Here is a 14,243-nt window from a genome sequence, read left to right on the forward strand (position 1 = left end):
GAAAGGAGAAGTAGACATATATTCCACTCCCTCCCTAACTCAGAGGCTGTATCCAATTTGCAACCAGTAGCAAATGCAATACTAGTTTTCTCTACAGGAGACTCACTGGGGCGGGGGTGGACAAAAAACTCTTAATGGTGAGTCCCATGTAGATGGCCAATAGAAAGCTAACTCAGTGGCATCTTTGGAGTCTCTTTGTCCCATCATGTTAAGTCAGGGCCCTTAATCTAATCTAACTAATGAATATTTTACTTATATCCTACAGGTCCTTTGTATAGATAGTATGGCTTCAGATTTTGTGTTTATGGGTTTCCTGTATATGAAAACATGCGTCTCTGTATCTCTATACATTTCTCATCCTTTTTTTTTTTTTGGCTTTCTGTTTGGTTATTTTGTTCTATTTCAACTGAGGTTGGTTTTATTTTGTTTTATCTTATTTTTTTATTAGTACCTAGATGCCTGTTTGTTTCCTATGGAAAGACAGACAGAGAGTGGAGTGGATCCAGATGGGAAGGGACGTGCAAGGGACTGGGAGGAGTAGGGGGATGAAAACCCTAATCAAAATACATTGTATGATAAAATATTTTTAGGTATATAGAAGCATTATCAATATATTATTATTGTTGTTCTCTCATGGAATACATCCTGAGCACAGTTTTCCCTCCTGCCATTCATCCCAGTAACCCCTTCTCCTATTCCCCAAATCCATTCCTTCGTTCCCCTTCAGAAACAAGCAGGCCTCACAGGAATATGAACTGAACTAAATACAATAAACCTAGGCACAAACCCTAGGCAAAATTCATAGTCTGTTTGATTCTTCACTAGGCAGTAATTTCAAGCCAAGTCTTTGTGAATTGCTGTCTACTCCAAGAGGATGCTTTTCTGAGCAGGGATGACTTTATAATAATATCAAATATATACTTTGATTAAGAAAATATCCTAATGCATGGACTATTTTGAGCAGACTTTGAGGTAAATGGAACAGATTTTTGGTTTAGATTTCAATGAATCCTTGATAATCTTAAAATAATTTATCACCATTGATATTTGGTTCAGCTATAAATCAGCAAAGCTTAAAGGTGCTTCTAACTCTGATTCTATTTTTACTGTAAATCTTTTCTCATCTCACACACCTGCTCCTGAAAACCTGCTGACTTCTTCCTTCCAAGGCGTGTTTTCACCTATGCTGATTCTGTTGACTCTGAAAGATCCTCTGGAGAATCAAAGGTTATTTATCCTCTCATACCCTCCAAAGAACAATGACATTTATTATCAATGGGGGTGGGTGGGGTCTGTTCCTCCCTGATTTACTGTACAAAGTGCTTTCTTTCTCCTACAAGAGTTGGGTGAGCCTCGGTGATTAATAAAAACACCTGTGAAGCCATAAGCATCCTGGACCAAAAGATGGATGTAGCTTCTGTCTGAGGATCCTTTCTCTGGACCAAAATTTAAAAGTGGGAGATTGATGTGAAAATCAATGTCAGAAAAGCGCACATAGAAAACTCTATCAGGAATTTGGGGAAAAAAATGCAATTTCCAGACTTGTGTCGGGGACAGACACAATCCTGTAAGGTCTGCTCCCATCATTAGCCTGGAAGCAACATTAAAAACTAAGTATGTTGGGAGATGTTTGAACAACTTTTTGACTAGCTAACTTCAGAAGAGCTCATTTTCACAGGTTTTTCATTTGTGACAATTTAGCATCAACAGTCTGGAGAAAATCTCTATCCATCAGTTATCCCCGTGTGCTTCTCGAAGCCATGCTGGGGTCAGACACGATGAGAAATTAACAGTTCTTTAGCCAGACAAGACATGTTCATGGAGTATCTATCTGGAATCTGGAGGTGGGTGGTGGGTGGTGGTTAAGTAACCTACAGCCTCTGTTCTACAGGGGTGCCCTATCAGATACGGGTGGCATGAAAGGCTGCCACAGAAACATGCTAAGGTACCTACATGAGAGACACTGTTAGGGTCTCTGGGAAGCAATCCTAGAGACCTCCTGTGCCAGGTCTTTGAGGATTGTTAGGACTTGTAAAGAATTCAAATCCAGGAAAACAGTAAGCAGAACCACAGAGGTGAAATTTCATGCTTTCATGTAACCCAGTGGTTCTCAACCTTCCTAATGCTTTGACCCTTTAATACAGTTCCTCATGTTGTAATGACCCCCAACCTTTAAATTATTTTTGTTGGTATCTCATAACTGGTAACGTTGCTAATGTTACGAATCATAGTATAAGTATCTGTGTTTCCCACGATCTTAGGTGACCCCCTTGAAGGGGTCACGACCCACAGGTTAAGAACCAGTGATTAGAGGGTCTGGATAAGGAAGAGCAATGCAGTCAGGATGGGATGGCTCCAGAGAATCCACCTAGAACACCTAGCTGCAGTATCTGACACTCAGTATCATGTTTGTGAGGGACACATTCTTCTTATATAGGTTTGAGAATTTCTATAAGCCTTTTATTCCCACACTAAACTTTTGATCACTTATTGAAAGCAATGAAAAAAAATAAAATAGCTCCAGGTATGTTTTCTTGTGAAAACTTCGAGAAGGATGTCACAGATTGCTGGTTAAATTTATATTCCATTTTCACTAAACCTATCAACGATATTTATATTGGTTTAGCCCCAATATACATACATATTCTAATAAACTTATTAGTTTAAAATTTAGACAAATAACAATCATTTGATAAATATCAATCCAGAGTTAATGAATTAGAACTATGGCCTGGGGCTATGGAGTATTAGAAATATAGTTCTCATTCATCCTCAACTCTTCCTCCTTGTGGACAACATCTTTGAAACTGAAGAACCAATATGTTCAGTTCTTGAGCTACACAGGTAATCTAATCTTAGCTTCTTTTATCATGAAAATAAAAGTTACTCTTATTCTACATGTCAGAAACCTGAATAACCCATACATGAGTCTGTGAAATGACTGGGGATTCTGTAAGCATTACATCATCTCACATGTGTTGCTCTGTGGTTCACTGGACCAGAGGGGCTTTCTCTTTGATTAGCAGACACAGGATGTAGCTCACAACAGGAACCACAAATTCTTAGTCCAGATTTTTGTCATGTGTCTTCAAAAAGTGACCTAAGACTCATGTAAAAGGAGGAAACTCATGCAGATACAGTTTTCCAGACATTCTAGCATGACACCGACAGCAAGGCAGTGAAATTTATGTAGTAAGATTAAGAGCTATAATGATGTTATGAGATATCTCTCAAGTATCTTCATGTAGGGGAAGGAATGAGGAACTGGGAGGAGAGGAGGGAGGAGGGGTGCTGTGATCAGGATATAAAGTGAAAAAATTAATTTATTTAAAAAAAAGACGTCAGGTAAAGTAATCCTGGGTCACTAGTACAAGCTTTCCAGTTTCTATGTGACTTCAACGGTCAACAGTTGTATACAAAACAGCAAACGTGGTCCCCAGTCATAGCACAGGTAGGTCAGCTCTGTGGCTAGACTCTACCTCTCTTCCCCTAGGAACATGAAAACCATATGTCCTTACACACTGTGCAAAGTGTGTCCCTAAAACATGAAGCTGTTGTGATGTAGCGCTAATAATGAGTCTCGAACAAAATTAACAGTACTAGGCACAATAATAATACCGGCATTCCCCAAACCCAACCACTTCCCATGTCACTGCTGAGAAACCAAAATATAGCAACACAGAAAGTGTGCTGAGAGGTTGAGCTAAGTGTGTTAAACAGACTCCTCAAGATTCTTCACTATTTTCCATCTTAAAAGTAACACTTTTGCTCCCCAGACCTATCTAGCTTTGTAAGCAACTGTTTTTTTTTTTTTAAATCCTACAGCCTTTTCATCTTCTCAGATCAGACTGTTAAATCTGCTGACAGTTAAACACCTGTGCTATGTAGTGTGCCGCCGAGTCCCTGTGAACATTTCCAGATTGGCCACACGTCCTCATTAAAACTAACGAGAGCTTTACGGTTAATTCCCCAAGTGCCAGGATGAATATTACTCCCTAGCGTTCAATAGCCCTTAATTTTTTTCTCATTTCTTACCTGTTGTGCCAACTGCTAATAATTGGATAATGCCATCTGCTCGAGAAACTTACCTGCATGAGAAAGAAAAGGCATAGTTTCTCATGCACGGCCTCTCATCTCAGTTAAATCCTCTGGATGGAGTATATGCAATATTTAGCCTTCTTCTTAAAGAAGCTCTATTCCAATTGCTACGTTCCGTTAGTCTTTAAAGTTCTTCTATCCAAAAGCCACCAACCAAAGAGCATACATATGCTCATCCAAGGCCCCCGGCACATATGTAGCAGAGGGCTGCTTTGTCTAGCCTCAATTGGAGAAGATGCGCCTAACCTTGGAGATTCTTGATGCCCCAGGGATGAGGGATGCTGGGGGATAGTGAGGTGGGGGTGGATGGGGGGAGCACCTTTCCCCTCAGACAAAGCGGGGTGAATTGAAGAACTCTGGTAGAGGGGACCAGGAAGGGAGGCAACATTTTGAATGTAAATAAATAATTTAATAATTAAAAAAATGTCTTTGGGAGGAAGATGGGATTACATGAAGCAGGAAGCAGAGACAGGCTCTCCAGAGGGCAGACCAAAGCCAAAGGCAGTCTCATGAGCAGCAGTCTGTTTGAGTTTTGATAAAGCCTTAGTTTTGTGGTTGGCCTGACATCTTCATCTTTCACAACAGGAAGAATCACGCCCAGAAAACTGTAATCTCGGGACTCATACATCAGTCTACTGTTTCTTTAGAGCTCAGGTGGAGACTGGGTACAGGGATTTTGTTTGTATTGTACTATGCTGTCCTAAACAGCAACATGAGTTTAAGACTGAATGCATTCCAACCACGATGTCTCTACAGCACTTTGTAGGATTGGAGATTACGTGGGAGAGTGAAGCCACGTCTCAGACAACAAACCCCTGAAGGCCTCAGAGATCCAGGACTCTCAGTTAGGATGAAGCCTTCAGACACACTGCAGAGGAGACTCGAGGGTTCCGAACAGAGCTGGGCGACCTCTCACCCCATCCTGGGTGACAGGTAGAGGGTTAGCAGGAAGCCTGTGGGTTGTTGCTGAAAGGAAGACGTTTAGCGGGACTGGAAGAGTTACGCCAAAGTTTCTGGAGAACAAAGTGACTTCAGAACCTCAAGATCCTGGAACTGGAAACAGGTAAATGATGCCCGTGGAGAACACTGAGATTTTAATATGCCAGATGAAGATATAAGGGGAAACTCGAGATTATTTTTGCTTCTCTGTCCGCTTTCTTACTGTGTGTTTTTTGGCACGTACTTTGCAATTCATCACGAAAGCACATGACATGTGAGCGCTGTCTGTTACACGACTTAATTTTTGTAAAATTAATTTTGTATCAGCTACATTTGCCATCCCGTTCACTAAGGTAAGGAATTAATTTAGGATACAATTAATGACTCTAGGAAGAAAAAAAAAAATGATGCCACCTAGGAAATGTGGACAAAGAATGCGGGAGTTAGAAATTGTAGAACGACATTTCTCATGGTCACAGAGTAAAAGCCCCATCCAGTATAACACAGAATAAAGAGAGTCCACTGACTTGCAATGAATCCTGATTGGTATCTTTTCATTACACAGGTTATTTAGCATTACAAAGCTCATTTCTGTGACTGGATGCACTAATAGATGAAAAGAACTGAAATTTAGTTAAATAATTTGATAGACTCCACATATATCTTGAATAAAATAAAACGAATGAGTTAGAGATCCTAGGATGTGTTATTAATATGATAAAATTATCCATAAAGTTCATGATACTCTCTCACAACTCTTTTAAATGATGAAAGTACAGAGAAAATAATCAGAGTATTCCAGTCATCATTCTAAAGAAAGGCTCATAAACGTGCAGTCATTCATAAGAACACTGGTACCATCTCATAGCAGTAAGTCTAACCATGCTGCCTTGTAACTCAGTACATAAAACACAAGTATATGACTTAAATACATATTTTAAAGACTAAAGAGAGGTATCATCTGCGGTGGCACACTAAACAATTTAATTTCAGTATGGATAGGAGGCAAGATTTATTTTCAATATGGACAATAGGCTCTAAATTATCCACAGGTTGTAAGCAATTCAACTAAAAGCCCAAAGTGTGTAAATGTGTATATTGGCAAATGTAAAATTTGTTACTAACGGTTTTATGAGAAGTAGAGAGTGAACAGTGGCACAGCGAATTAAAAACAATAGAGTACAACTCATGTGCTCAAATGATCAGACATCACGCTCAGTTTGGGAAGCATTACCATTGATCAGTAGATGACTGATATAGAACAAGGGGAAAAAAATCAAACCTGTGAAATCAAATAGACAGTACATAATTAGACCACACAGATTTGATTTTTGCCAACTTGCCATTATGTTGCGGTGAAAACTAAATGTCTTCCTAAATTAATTCTACTGAGTTAAACATATACAAACGTGTAAAACATTAATTTCCGTATTCGTTAGCCATCAGGGAGGTGCAAAACGATACGTTGTTAACACACATGAATGGCAAAATCAAGGACATCAGCAAAGCCCTAGCTTAACCACGATTTGACGTTCCCTGTTAGTCAGCCTTTAGTCTCCGTAACAGAACACCTTAAGGGAGAAAGCATTTATTTATTACTATTGAGGATGCTGCAAGTCTCCAACCCCAATAAGCCAGTGTGAAGAACACACAACTCAGTTATATTTATAAACTGCACACCTAGAATGGGCAGATATATCACTATAGTACTCTATTCCCCAGGTATGAGATCCCTTGCTACTTGTGATTCCTTCAGGCCATGTGGTTCGGCTCCATCTTCTTTCCACCTCCTCTTCCTTGTCTTCTTCTCTTTCCTCCATCTCCTCATCTCCTCCTTCTCCTTCCTCTCTCTCGCTCTCTAAAACTTCCAGCCCCATCATTTCCTTCCACTGCCCAATCACAGACTCTTTTATTTGAACAGTTGAAAATGGGGAGAAGGTTCATCTGAAATCACCTGAGTATGTGATCTATTCCTCAAAGGGGCAACCCCCTTACAGGAAGCAGAATTAGCATCAAAATACAAACAGCATCAGAGCAATCCACAACATATTGATATATTTATTTTTTACTTTGTTTGAGAGGATATCTTTTTATATAATTTAGATCAGCCTCAAGTTCATAATCCTCCTGCCTCCAACTTCCAAAGTGTTAGATTTTGGGCATTCTGAGGTTTTCCAGGGTTTACGTCATTGGTCACCTAGATTTATGGCTTTGGCTTGAGAGAAGCAGGAAAACCTTAGCTTTAGGAGGTGAAAGGGCAAGTGCTCACATCCTGGCAGCCAGAAAGGGGATGTTGGTAGACAGACCAAGAGGGAGGAAGACCACAGGGACCAGATCTACTTCAGAGGCCCCAGCTTCTAAATTTGGGGACCAAGACTTTAACATGAGCTGCTGGGAGAACCAAACTATTATGCAACCCAGTTGTTGGCAAGCTGGTTGCAGGTAAAAATTATATGAATGTTATCAAGCCAAAGGGGGATGAGTATATATTCTGTCACATAATTCACTCAGATAGAGTCCATGTGATGTTCACGTGTGCTACATGCAATAGGAATGCTAACTACCTATATCCATAATAATCCTAGCAGGACATCACAAATACCTATTTACAAGAAAATGAATGAATACCTTATTCTCCCAGTGTGTTGCTATACACAGTGGGAGCAGCAACGCCATGGAAGGACAGATGAGGGTGATTTGCTGAGTGAATCAAGGAAGCTCCTGTGATAAAATCTATATAGATCTAAGTGTGGCCAAGGGGGCTTCTGTGGCTCCATACTGTGGTGTCACCAGACAGCTATGTTAGACCTATTTCATGTGCATTCTCTAAGCACAATTATGTTTCTGGTTCTCTTCAATCTTGTTTTCCTGTTTTATTTCATCTGCCCTCGCTACCTTGCGCTGATTTGCAGTTCGTTCATTTTTCTATCTATTCCTATGTGAAGTTTTCACCTTTCGTGGTGGTATTATCTCGAAATTATTTATCATAATCAAAGGGGTTTTAAATAGTTTTTCGTAATGAGATTTATTGGTTTTGATGTGTCAAGCTGTGTTGTTAATTACTCTTTTCTTTAAAACAGCTTATTTGGGTCCCTTTTATTGTATTTACAGTATTGGCTATGCAAGCAAAGGGACTTGGGTTCATATCATGGGGAAACTGGGACCCTTTTCTGTCTTCTGCAGACACTAGGCATCCATCGGGCATACCTACATGCCTTCAGGCACGAACACATACACATAAAAAAGGACATGATTTTTTTTTAAAGGGGGCAGTCTTTAAATTTAGTTATTTTTAGTTTTGGTGCTCAGAGTCTAGCTCAAGTTTTACTCAGGGCCTCATGTATGCTAAACGAGTACCCTAATACTGAGATGTATCCCCAATCTCTAAAGCAAAAACAGAAAGAACATTAAAATACAAACAGTTTCCTGGAGCTGCCAGATGAAGTCACGTGTATTGAGGAAGCTCACAAGAGAGAAGGGAATATGGGGAAATTAAAATACACTGGGGGAGCAACGGCTAAAATAATTCAAAAGTAGCTGATGAAAGGTATGAGTTCGAGGCAGACGAGGTCCAAGATGCTATGGCAATAGCACAAGATGGGAATGTCCTTGAAAAGGAGCCATAATTTAAAGGGGAACAAAGAGAGGTACAGAAGAAGGGACCTCATGGGAACAACTGAAATAGAAAGAGAACAACAACACTGTATGTGCTCTGGTGAATGACATTTGTGACATAAAATTGTCTAACCAGAAATAAACAAGTGTCAGTAAGGAGGACAAAAATAAAGAAGATTTCAGAGGCACCCAGACTGAATTCATCCACAGTGAACTTCTGCTGTAAGAAATTTTAAATCAGGTACCCAACCTCACAAAACCCAGAGGAAGAAGGCCTCCCAGGAGCTCTAACCCAGGCAGTATCTCAGGTAAAAATGAATTACTCGTGATGTCTGCTGTTAGAAGTTCTAATCCAGATGCTGGCCTCCAAACTTATACTACTCAGACCTTTGATGGGCCATTGACAAGAACATCAATAAGCTAGAGATTGACATCACTAATCTGAAGAAATCCTTTGTTTCGCTGTCTGAAGAGACCTCCAAAAATTTCAAAGGACTTTCTTGGACTTGATTTACTCTTTTACAATAGAATAGACTGTGTACAGCTCTTGACTGTGTACAGCCATTAAAGAATGTTGCCTTCACATAGACAAGACAGGGATGGTTAAAGAGAGCATGAAAAGGGTAAGAGAAGGTCCTGAGAAAAGACAGAGAGAGAAAGATGAGAGCTGGTACAAGAATTGGCTTTCAATCTCTCCATGGTTGTCAACCCTACTTCCTCCCATCTTGGGACCATTAATTGGGCTATTTTTGCTTATTTCTTTTGGTCCCTGGGCCTTAAATAGGCTGACTAACTCTGTGAAACAACAGATAAATAATTTGGTAGCAAAACCTATTCAGATAAATTATCATAAGTTAGCTATGGAGGACCACGAGACTCAAGATGAGGTTGTTACTCTATTCAGGGTGTTCCCAAAACCCATCTCCACTCAACCTAAAAGAGGGGACTTCTGCCCCTAGACCAAGCAGAGAGGGGCCACCCAGAACCCCCTCTGACTGGTGATCTGAATTCTTGCTTAGGCTGTGAGGCTAACCACTGCAAGGGAATATAAATAATAGTTAAAAATATCTATCTGGGTTCCCTGAGGGACAAGCCTGACTGCATAGGGGTTGATGTCAAAAGTATCCCCTCTCCAGGAAAAAGACATCGGGATGGGTATGGCCCTCATGCCTCACTGAACAACGACAGGGGGACTGGAGCCATTACAAAGTCCCCTTCAATTACCGGAGGTCAGGACTCTATCCCCGCCTTCGCAGATTAGAATTGCCACAGCCCTTCTATACTTAGAGAAGGGAGGAGATGTCAGGAGCAGCCCTGCTTATGCACTGAAGGCCTAAAATCAGCCATAGGCCTAAAATCAGCAATAGGCCTGTCATACATGTATACTAACACCAAGTCTTGGGTCTCTGTGAAAAAACATTGAAACAGATGGCTATAAGCTATTGTAAACAGGCAGCTTTTGTGGAAATTTACCAGCCCGAGTAGTCATAGACCTTGTAAATAGGTAGCCTTGGCAGATAATATCAACTTAGATAAGGACAAGTAAATCATAGGCAGAGTCATAGTGACCTGTCCCCTAAACCTTCACCCAGCCGATACCCTGTTCTGAAAGCTATCTGTACTCCCCCTGAACACCCATGCTCCGGTGTCATCCCCTTCCCCACATCCTGCCTTTTTGCGTTTATAACCCCTGTGTGAATAAGTAAAAATTATGATTTGATTTTAAAAATAAATAAAAACAAATTTAAACAAAAAGAAATTTTAAATCAGTCTTTCAGAAGGAATTTAACAACAGAGTGACACAGAGAGAACATAGGAGGCCAACAGACTCTGAGGCTATGTAACTACAGAAGACCGTTTTTATATTCAAATTGTTTAAAATATCATACACATGCCTATTCATACATTTCTGGGCTCTGGTGTGTGTACCGTAAGACCTCTATCGTCAGTAGCATAGAGCTCAGGAAGAGAAAAATTGAAATACATTCTAATTTTTTCAAATGCCTTTATGGAAACACAGTGATATCTGAAAGCAGAGTTAAAGGCTAAAGCCATTGCACACAAACCCTCATCTACTCTGGCTGCTGCAGCAAGGATACCATCAATCTGGCTTATACACAGCAGACTTTAAGTTCTGGAGATGAGAAAAGTCGGGATCAAGAACCCATCCATTGTTGTAGGTAAAGGTTGCCTCTTTGTTTAACTGGGCTCCACTTAACCCTTTACTCTCATTGTGGAAGCGCTGAGGGAACACCTGCTATGTGTTTCTGAGGAATTTAACCCCATTCATAGGGGTTTATGAAAGGAACTTTGATTATGTCCTTCCTGTGGCTTCATGTGGAATATTTATATTTTGGGGCTATAAAAATTAATTTAAAAAAGGATGAAGACTTATCAGTACTAAATAATACCATTAAAGATGGAATTAATGTTTCACCAACAATGTCTAGGCTGTGCTGACTATTTGTACATTTCAAACACTTCCTTCTCAGGTGTACCTTCACACTTAACATTCTGGAACCATTACCTAGTCTTCATTATCAAACATTCACTTAGATGCTATTTATTTTAAGCTATCATCCCAGACCATGAAAGGATTTATATTATAGATGGGTTTGTTCATGGATGAGAACAGAAATGAGACGTTAAAACTCATGAAGGGCTGTGTCATGATCTTTATGTTGATGAGATCTAATTGCAGAAATCAGCTCTCCTGTTTAAGAACCTCTTCTTCTTTCCCTCCTTTATCTTTCTCACCCTTTTCTTCATCAGGAGTTTAATATAAATCAAACTTAAATTTATATTCAAAATAATTGGGCGTAGATAGGTGGGTCCTGAGGGGACTAGAGGAAGGACAAGGCTGAAGCTGTGGATTGGCGGATGGATGGCAACAAGGGTAGGGTTAAATGTTCCTTCTCTGTGTCTGGCCTATCATCATGCTCTATTACACATGTTCTTCAAAGAACAATGGTTTGAGCTTCTTCAGTGGAAGGCCAGTGCTCAAATTAACCAGTGACTTTCATTGAGTAGATTCTGGAGAAATCATTTGAACATTTAGTTAAAGGACACATTTTGGTGGTTTGTGTGTTCAAGGTGAATCAATCTGATAGCATTGGCCATCCTTCCGCTTAGAGTTGATATGCAAGCCACCCTGAGGTTTCTTTCTGACTTCCATTCAGTTGAACATAGGTCATTTTGCATGTATGCAAATAGATTACAGATACAAGAAAGAGGCTAACAGCAACATTTCCTTCAAGCTCATCTCTTCTAAGGATGGTCACTTTCTGGGTTCTGAGGCAGTAAGCCATTCAGTTTTGTGTCTTAACAATGCGACACTTTCTCTGTATGATAATTCAGTCGCTATCACTTCCCCTGAAATTATACTCTAATCAGGATGATCTCATGACTCTCAGCCAGTCTTACTCCTAAAGTTGTTTTCCTAAGGAGGGTTGTGAATATTTCATTACTCTGTTTTATTCCTGTTCTTTTTAGCCAGTTGTGTGGATTTAGAAAGAATGGAAACCTTCCACTCTAGATACATCAGACTCTTACTGTGTGCCCCAATCAAAAGGCAGCCAGTTGTTCTTGCTCTTTGAGCACAGGAATCAGTGATGTGTTTAGAAATAAGACAAAGTATTAAAATATTCATGATGAACTTATATATTCATAGACATACGAGATCTTCCTATTCACTTCTGTGAACAATACATTCCCCCACTTAAGTTTCATGATTCATGGACTCACCTAACTATAATCTTCTGGTAGAGTCTGATAAAACTTAGATAATTACTGAACCAATCTTTCTGGGAACTTCTAGAAATGGAAGAAGAAGAAAAATCACACTTTGAAAAGGGGTATTAATTTTAATGGGACACTTGGGGAATAGGAGATTCCTGCCTTAGTTAGCCCAAGTAAGGCCCTTGTGGCTTTAGAACAGCTGATGCATTTCCCTGTCGGAATTTAATTACCACTGGATTCTACCGCTCTAAGAGTTGTTTAGCAGTTAGCCCATTGGCACTGAATCATGTGGCCATGTGGCTTCATGTTTGTCGGAGGAAGTTATGCAACAGTAAATAGTACCCTAAGACACTGCCTGCTGCTTCTGTCATGGCTGAAACTGTTTTTGATGCTCAATAATAGCACGAAACTCATTTGATATTCATAAATCCTCGGAAAGTAGAAGAGTTTTATGAGGGGTCAAAAACATTCTGTGCATACTCCTGTTCATTGCAAATGATTCTATTATCAGCTGGAGCTTTATGCCTATTTTCAATGTCTAGACTAGATATTTAAAAATAAATGCTTTAATGGGGATAGGTGGACAGTTCATTTGCTAAAGTGCTTGTTACACAAGCATGAAGAGCTGTGTTTAATCCCCAGAACCCATACAAAAGAAAACCAGGTGTATGTTCCTATCGCCATGCTGAGGAGGTGGAGAAGGGCAAATCTACTGGTCTCTGCTGGCCAGCCTAGTTCCTGGCGAGTTCCAGGCCAGTAACAAAGCATGCCAAAACCAATGACAGGCAGGCAGAGCCTGAGGACAACACCTATGATCATCCTCTGGCCTCCACAACTGTATCCACACATGTACAGATACAGATGTACACACACACACATACATGCGCACACAGACACATACACACATGTATTTTATGAAGGGGTAGGAGGAAGTGGTTTTCAAATTAGTCACCTCATAACTTTAGTTTCTCACTGTGTAACTTGGTTTTATATACTTAGCAACTCTAAAGGAATGACTTAGAATCTTACATATGCTATTTGGATTATGCAAAGTATTTTATGTCTGAATTAAAATTTGGTCATTAGTAAAGTTTTTCTATTTCATACTCCACATATCACAGTTCACTATTTGAATGTTGAAATACAAAGGCTCTAATTAGTCATTACCCAAAATGATTCCAACCCCACCTATTTATCTTTAGCCACAGTGTAGTCTTGATGTTTAAATGCAAGGACAGCCATGAGCAAGGTAGACCTACCTGGCATCTCAGTACCTCTCAACCCAAAGCTTCTGGTAATTAAAGACTCTTCTTTCGACACCCACACCCTGAGTTATTTTCATTAACCTTCAGCTACTCTAATTAACATCCATAAAAGTCACAAGTTTTATTGAGGAAGAACCAGTAATATATTGGGATTTGGTGTATCCACGTATGCCATGCATGTGGCATGTTTGTGACTAAAGCTAAATGCTTAGACACCCTGGGTCAGCTTTATGACATATTTATTATAAACAATAGGCCTGCAAAAGGTTGTACACAGTTGCCAGTGAGGGCTTGTTTAGGCTGGCCCACACAAGGAAATCTTATAAAGGGATAGACTTTTAGTGGCTTTCTTTAAGATTTCTAGAAAATTTACAAGAAATAGGACTTCCAACTTAAACCATCCAACCAGTCCTCTACATGGTGACATTTACATGGTCTCTCTGAGTGTGTGGATCTGTTTGTGTGTCTCCCTTTCTTTCCCTCTCTCCCTCTCTCCCTCTCTCCCTCCCTCCTCTCCCCTCCCTCCCCTCTCTCTCTCTCTTTCTCTTTCTCTCTCTCTCTCTCTCTCTCTCTCTCTCTCTCTCTCTC

The sequence above is a fragment of the Grammomys surdaster genome, unplaced genomic scaffold (assembly GCF_004785775.1).
Source record: "Grammomys surdaster isolate TR1022 unplaced genomic scaffold, NIH_TR_1.0 367, whole genome shotgun sequence".
In the NCBI taxonomy this organism is placed as follows: Eukaryota; Metazoa; Chordata; class Mammalia; order Rodentia; family Muridae; genus Grammomys; species Grammomys surdaster.